This window comes from Halyomorpha halys, unplaced genomic scaffold (genome assembly GCF_000696795.3).
Source record: "Halyomorpha halys isolate HHAL.00 unplaced genomic scaffold, Hhal_1.1 Scaffold5.1, whole genome shotgun sequence".
Classification (NCBI taxonomy): domain Eukaryota; kingdom Metazoa; phylum Arthropoda; class Insecta; order Hemiptera; family Pentatomidae; genus Halyomorpha; species Halyomorpha halys.
The window spans coordinates 2,265,137-2,272,306 of NW_027106871.1; the positions used below are offsets into that span (position 1 = coordinate 2,265,137).

Sequence of the window (7,170 nt, forward strand, 5' to 3'; positions counted from 1 at the left end):
ATCTATCACAGCCGGATTCGAACCCAGTCCTTGGAGTTAGCAGCACAGTGCCTTACCACTGAATCACGCTGCTCCCCAATTATGTTAACTTAATTTATAATTTACTTTTTCGTTAAAATAGATATTTGGGATTAAAAATTTAAATCCTAAATAAAAATGTTTTCTAATACTCCTTTTTTCCCGATAAAGAACAAATTTTCATTCGTTAATAAAATATTTGAGAATGAAACTTCGGAAATAAAGTTGAAGACAAGTAACAAACGGATACAATAGAAGCTCTGACATGGTTAAGAATGCCGAAAATTATCAATTTTTTGTTCATTCATGGCAAATAAACCAATGAAGTCAGTAATGTGGTAACAGTTGCTAACAATGAACAGCTAGGGACGGATCACCATTTTTGGTGATACTTTTTTTGGTGAAACTATGTCAACAAATTTTAGACACGTGCCTTACATATTTAAAGATATCATATACAAATTTATTTGTTTTATTTTTGTGTAAGAATGTAGAATGCTTAGAGTAAAGTAGTACTTTTTTTTTTGGAAAAGCTATTCAGATTGTTTTTTAAGCGTACTTCAAAATCCTTGAGTACAAATCATCATAGAAATTTTCGTATTTTATTTTTTTTTCTGCGTTCCCTTAGGATGTCATCCAAATTCATCGTTAATGCTAACTGTTTGCAAGCTGAATTTCAACTTTGCCCTGCTATATTAATATCTTTTTGATCTCATACTTTTGCAAGAGAGTAAAAGTATTTTCAATTGAAGACAAACTCTAGAAATTTTATTTTACATCTTCGGTTCTAATATGTTTATCTAGGTCTGTTTTGGGGATTTCATTATTATAAAGACCTAAATTTCTCTTGAGTTTCTAGTCGATTAGGAAAGTCGTGTCGTAATACAATATTTGTGTTTTCCGAAAAACATTGGAAATCCCTTGTGGTCCCCAAAAAGTTTAGAAATATTTATTTTTAATTCTTATAAAAATTCGTATTTAAATGATTTTTGTGGGGTGAAAAACGAATGTCAACTTTTATTTCTCCTTTAATAAATATTTTATCCGTTTTCGTATATCATAATTCGTGTAAGAATTTATACCGAACTACTATTTTCCCATGTAGCAGAATGAAAAAATATTGCAGACTATATTAATTGAGTTGAAATGAATTCAAAATCACAAAACTCTTGAGAGGCTTTCAATAAAATATGACAATTTTTTTTTTTTAATAAGCGGGTTAGATCCGATTTTAGCTTCGTTGTAAACCCTTATACGATTTTTTTTACAAACCAAAAACTATTTTACTTGGCATACCTGCGTTAGTTGGTCGAATCGTTTCAATAACGTGTCCATATTGTAGGTGTCTACCAAACATCTTTTTCTAAAAAATTGCCTACTGACTTCTCTTTCAGATAATGAAAAAAAATAATAATTTTTCATTTACAAAAATAATTTCTTTTTTAACCGTAAGTTTTTCTGTTCATATTATTTCTCCTGATTAGATTTAATGTGGAACATAATTTAACAGTGTTATCTTAATAATACATCTAAATAGTAACATGATTCATTTAGTAAATTTTAAAATATTGACTAAACTCATTCAACGTGCTTCTAACCAAAATCATTAAGGGGTTTGAAAAACTTTAAATTAATTGTGTTAAATTAAAAATCTATTATAGAGATAATAATAGTAGAATTGATTATTTTATTCGTCATATTTGGAAAAATGTTGGCCCTTTAATTGATTTTACTTAGTAAATGATATTTATTCAATTGTACATTGTTAAGATTTTGAGAGTCTTAACTGCTGGTTTAAGATAGGAATTTATTTTTTGGCTTTTCATTTGCTTTTATATTTTCACTTACCTGTATATGGAATATATTGTAAGGAAAAATACTGAATCGTGAAAGAGTTTGAATTTGACTATTCGGTGGACATACAGATTTTGAGGTTCTCTGAGTTCTAAGTCGTACGAAACCTAAAATTACATATTTGACATGAGTATAATCCTAGGATATGACAGTATCTTTGTCAGTAAAATCGACCTATATTTTTCAGTAAAACCTATCGAGTACCACATTTAATCGATTTTTCACATTTTTTATATTTTCTCCAAAACGATACTAACTCCGTGAATCAATGTTCAATTCAGTGGTCTTTAATATCAAATAGATTATATCCTCATTGAAATAGGACTTAATTGCCGATTTTTTAAAAACTGTTCCTGTATAGTATCTTTAATTTTGTTTATTTAAAAAAAATTAAGAGTTCTCATTGTTGGCAATAATGTACAATGTATAAATACAAAATATTAAATAATTTGATGAATAACTAATCGATAAAAAAGGAAAAATTGATCAACCGAGATTAGAACGCAAAATGGCAAGACTGTCCGATTTTTCCTGATAGCATGTTTTGTTCATAATTTTCGTCTTATCTGTTTTATTTTTTTTTCGAAATAAACAAAACTAGTGATTACTTCGATACCAGCTCACTGACTTTCTTTTTTTTTATTTTTAAGTCCGATTTTAAAGCACACTTCAGTACGGATCTTTAAAATACCATTTGTTTAGTAATGATCATGACATTGAAATTACAAAGCATTAGTTTAAGTAATATTTTGAATTATTGATGCTAATTATTTATTAACAATTTTTTTTCTGTTTCAGGTAAGCTTAAATTGCTTGTTTCCACAATTTTTCGGGTAAGAGACTTTATTCTAATGGAATATGTATTTTTTAACTGACCTAATAGTCAATAGTTTATAGCTTATAGTTTATATACGTTTTGTTGCTAAATCTCTTTGAGTTAGTGCCTTATAGTAGTTTGCCTTCTGAAGATGAGACGACCTTTGAGACGTGATCTGAAGGAATGGAGGAAATTAGGCTGGCGTGGGTTGTAGGAAATTGGACTAAAGCCTGGTTTCCTATGACAGCTTGTTTCGTAGATAACTGCAAAATTTTCTCAACCTGTTAGGTTTTGTGTTCTTTACACTTGTATAGATTTTGTTACCATAATATTAATTTATATCTCCCTCTCCATATATGTATCTGTGTGTCTATGTTATATTTTTTTTTATTAAAAATAATTTTTTGTAAGGAAGATTAAATTGAGATTTCCTAGTCTAATATCATTTGCATATATATTTTTAAATGCAAATTTAATATATGTTTTACGATTTAACCTTCAAGTATTTTTTTTCCGGACAATAACTCTTCTAACAGGAACATTTTCACAAACAAAAATTAAATTTGTACAAAGAAGACATTTCCTTGTTTCGTACTCCGTTGGTTTGATACTGAAGAGACGAATTGTTTTCAACCTCTCTTGGTTCTTGGTGCTATTTATTTTCGGTTTTCTATTGCTATTTTTATTCCTTTCGCTTCTCATTTAAAAAAAAAAAAATTGTGTGCCTGAGTAAGGGAAGTTCCTTAGGTTTTTCGTAATTAATCTGTTTTTTAATTGTTGAGACTGTTATTTTTACAATTGTCGTTAGTTTGAAAGGTTTTCGATTACATATGTATGTACGATTATAAATAAATTAAGGGGACGTACTTCGAAATAAAATAAAATACATTAAAAGAAACCATTGATAATTTTTCTATTCGTACTCTAGTTTAAAGTAATAAATATTATAATTGCATTAAAATGAAAACCAGATTTTTGAAGATAACTGCTGAAATAATGATAAGTGAAAATTAATCAGATTTTTGTACGATCGAAACTGATCTCCAAACGTTTGAGAAAAAGATACTCAGACGCATCTACGGCCCAGTAAAGGATGGTTCAGCTTGGAGAAGACGCACGAATAGGGAAGTATACTTGTTAATTGGTGAGCCTGATGTTGGAAAAATTGTGAGAATTAGTAGGCTGCACTGAGCAGGCCATGTGGCAAGGATGGGGACTGATGAGATCCCAAATAAACTTCTCGATGAACCCCTACATGGAACACGGCCGAGAGACCGCCCAAAGCTTCGATGGTTGGATGGTGTTGAAGAGGATTCAAGGACCCTGCTCGGAGTGAGGAATTAGAGAGCAGCTGCACTAAACAGATTAAACTGGTGGAAGCTGCTTGAGGAGGCCAGAAACCAATAATGGATGGCGCGCCGATTGATGTTGATGATGATGTACGATTAGTTTTAAAAAAATGTTTTCTACCTTCTACCACCTTTATGAATAAAAATACTTCTACCCTAATATAATACGGAGAAAAAAAAAAGATTATCATGTAATCTGCATTGAAAACATATTTAACATCCATTAAATGAATCTTCTGAGAGAATAAAGGAAAGCTCAATTTTGCCAGAATATCATTCAATTCATAATTGAAATTATGAAAACACTTGAAAATTATTCTCTTGGATATTTTTCATAGCTTAATTATATCATGCCATATTAGTTTTTTAAAAATTATATTATTAATTACAGCAAAAAAAATTATAATACTATAATTAATGAAAAATAATGATTTCAAAACTATGATTATAAAAAAGAAATAGCAACACTTTTTTTTTTTTAACCTTTAGAACGTCATAAATAAATAAGTAAAAGATTCGTTCCCTCTAATAATACATTAATCTCTGTCTGCTTACAAGTTTTTATTTTTTAATTTTTTTTTTTTTTACTTTTGATATTACTAAACCTGATCATAACCTTGAAACCAACTTGGCATTCCGGTTTCTCTTGGAAATTCCAAATTGAAGATGATTTGGAAATCATCTTCAATTTGGAATTTCCACATAACAAGTTCATCAGACTCCATGATGATTTTGGGAATTTTAGTATTAGTAAATAATTTGGGTGGATATGGAATAATCTTTTTACTTTATGTTGTCCTGTGCGGACATCGAGTTGGCTGTTCTCAGAATGTGCAGTTAATAGTGACCTAATTAACTGATAATTTTTTATGAAGTACATTAGTTCTATTAATTTATCACTTTTGTTATATTTCCATTTTCTTATTCTTTCTTTTTTTTTTTTTTGTGAGTAAAATTGCAAATTAGTTGTATGACATATAATTTTCTATCAATACTAAAAAAAACTGTCCAGAGTTTATTGCAGAGTTTAATTCAAAGTTTATTACAAACTCGTATGATATTTAACGAAACATTTCATATTGTAGGATAATTAGTTTACTGTAGGCAATTAAAATATTAGTAATCAAGGATTTGTCTTACCTTACAGGTCTCAATGAAAACAAGATACGAACTTCGCTATTAGGATATACAAAGAGAGTTATATATAAAAATGGAACGAAGCAAATTATAACAATATAAATGAATCGAATACTAATTAATGACCAGTACTGTAATGAATTATGTCATTGCTAGTACACAACGAGAATAATAATTAGTGAATAATTATAGTATTAATAACAAATATTTAAAAGAAAGTGAGGTATAAATATAGCTTACTTATACCTCATTTTATTACTCGTACTTAAATTTTATTAATACTTCTTCCATGTTTATAATGTTTTAAGTTTACTTCGCTCTTTTTTTTTTTTTTTATTAAACTTTAATTTTTATATATTTTATATTTATATAGTCCTGTAAAGTTAGTCGAAATGTTTAATAATAATTAGTGTTTTGTTTACCACTTTTTACCACCAGCCGAACCATCTTCCTTCAAGAAAAATTTCATGATTACCAATGCCTTTTACACCGCTGTGCTAATATGCCACTACTTGACGTTCACTCAATAGCTAACATGCTAAAAGATTCAGAGGGGGCGTGCATAAAGATAAGAGATAAAAATAATTCTGCCTTCATGATTCATCGTTACAATGGCGCTGTTGAATGCCGATTTGTATCTAAACGGAGGAAGCAAAGTAACCGTGATAGCCTTATCACATATCGATCCGTCACAGCCTCGGTGCCATACGTCACCAAGTTAACGAATTCATTCAACGTTTTAATAACATTATTTAGCAGTACTTCTCTTTCACCGAGGTTCTGCATATATAATATTTATGGCTATATTTCATATACGTAAATAACTATTTGAAAAAAAGAAAAGAAAAGAAAGATGTAATAAGAAAACCCAATAAAAACGCTCAAAATTATTACTCAAAGGTTTTTTTTCTCTCCTGTATGGTTACTCCTACACTACCATGTTAATGAACTCAATGTTTTAATAACTTTGTTTAGAAGTACTTCTCTTAAAAAAAGTTATTGTAATACATTCGGTTCATCGTTGTACAAGTTTCACGCTGCCCTCATAAAAGTTTTTCCATCAACCCTGACCATCTTCTTATATATATATAAGTTTTTCGGTTGAGCTGCAAGCCTGGAAAGAACCGCTTTTTTCATTGCTTCGTCCGAGGTAAATCGACGGCCCCTTTATACCTCTTTGATTGGATCAAACGCCTTGGTAGCCAGAATGAGTAAGATCTGGACTACATAGTGGATGAGCCAGTACTTCAAAATTGAGTTTCTGGAGCATTTCAGCAGTGTGCGGACGTGCATTGTCGTACAACAACACAACACTTTTTAAGAGTAGTCCTCGGCGTTGTTTGCTTTGAATTGCAGGCTTTAGGTTGGCAGTTAGCATCTCACTATAACGTACACTGTTTATTGTTCTGCCCCTTTTCTCATAATGTAATGGACCTTGTGAGTCCCAAAAAACCGTAAGCATCAGTTTTCTTGCGGACGGTTGAATCTTGAACTTTTTCTTGCACGACGAATTTGGATGTTTCCATTCCATACTCTGCCGTTTAGTCTCTAGCTCGTAATGATGGATCCATTTGTCGTCACCAGTAATAATCCTGTCTAAGAAGTTGTCCCGTTCGTTACCATAGCGATCCAAATGTTTTTGGCAAGTGTCCAAGCGCTTTTGTTTATGGAACTGTGTGCGTATTTTTGGGACCCATCTTGCACAAACTTTATGAAACCTAAGTCTGTTGTGGATGATTCCGTAGGCATAACCGTGACTAATTTGCAGACGATGTGCCACTTTGTCAGTAGATACTCGTCTGTCTAAGAGCACCATTCCACGTGAACGCTCAATGTTTTCTTCATTTGTGGCGGTAAATGATCGTACGCCTCCTTTATCATAAGCAACATTTGTTCCACCATTTTTGAATTTTACAATCCATTCGTAGACACTCCGTTGTGGCAAAGCACTGTTTCCGTACTGTACAGAAAGTCTTTGATGAATTTCGGCCACTG

At 30.8% G+C, this 7,170-nt stretch overlaps 1 long non-coding RNA gene across 1 annotated transcript in view; it reads left to right on the plus strand.

Moving 5' to 3' along the window:
- LOC136795251 (uncharacterized) overlaps positions 1 to 5,336 on the plus strand; it is a 56,854-nt gene extending 51,518 nt beyond the window's left edge. Inside the window, exons 2-3 of the long non-coding RNA XR_010842830.1 lie at positions 2,671 to 2,705; positions 5,186 to 5,336. This is a non-coding gene — a long non-coding RNA (uncharacterized lncRNA). The remainder of the gene's footprint in view (positions 1 to 2,670; positions 2,706 to 5,185) is intronic.
- The last annotated feature ends 1,834 nt before the right edge of the window (positions 5,337 to 7,170 follow it).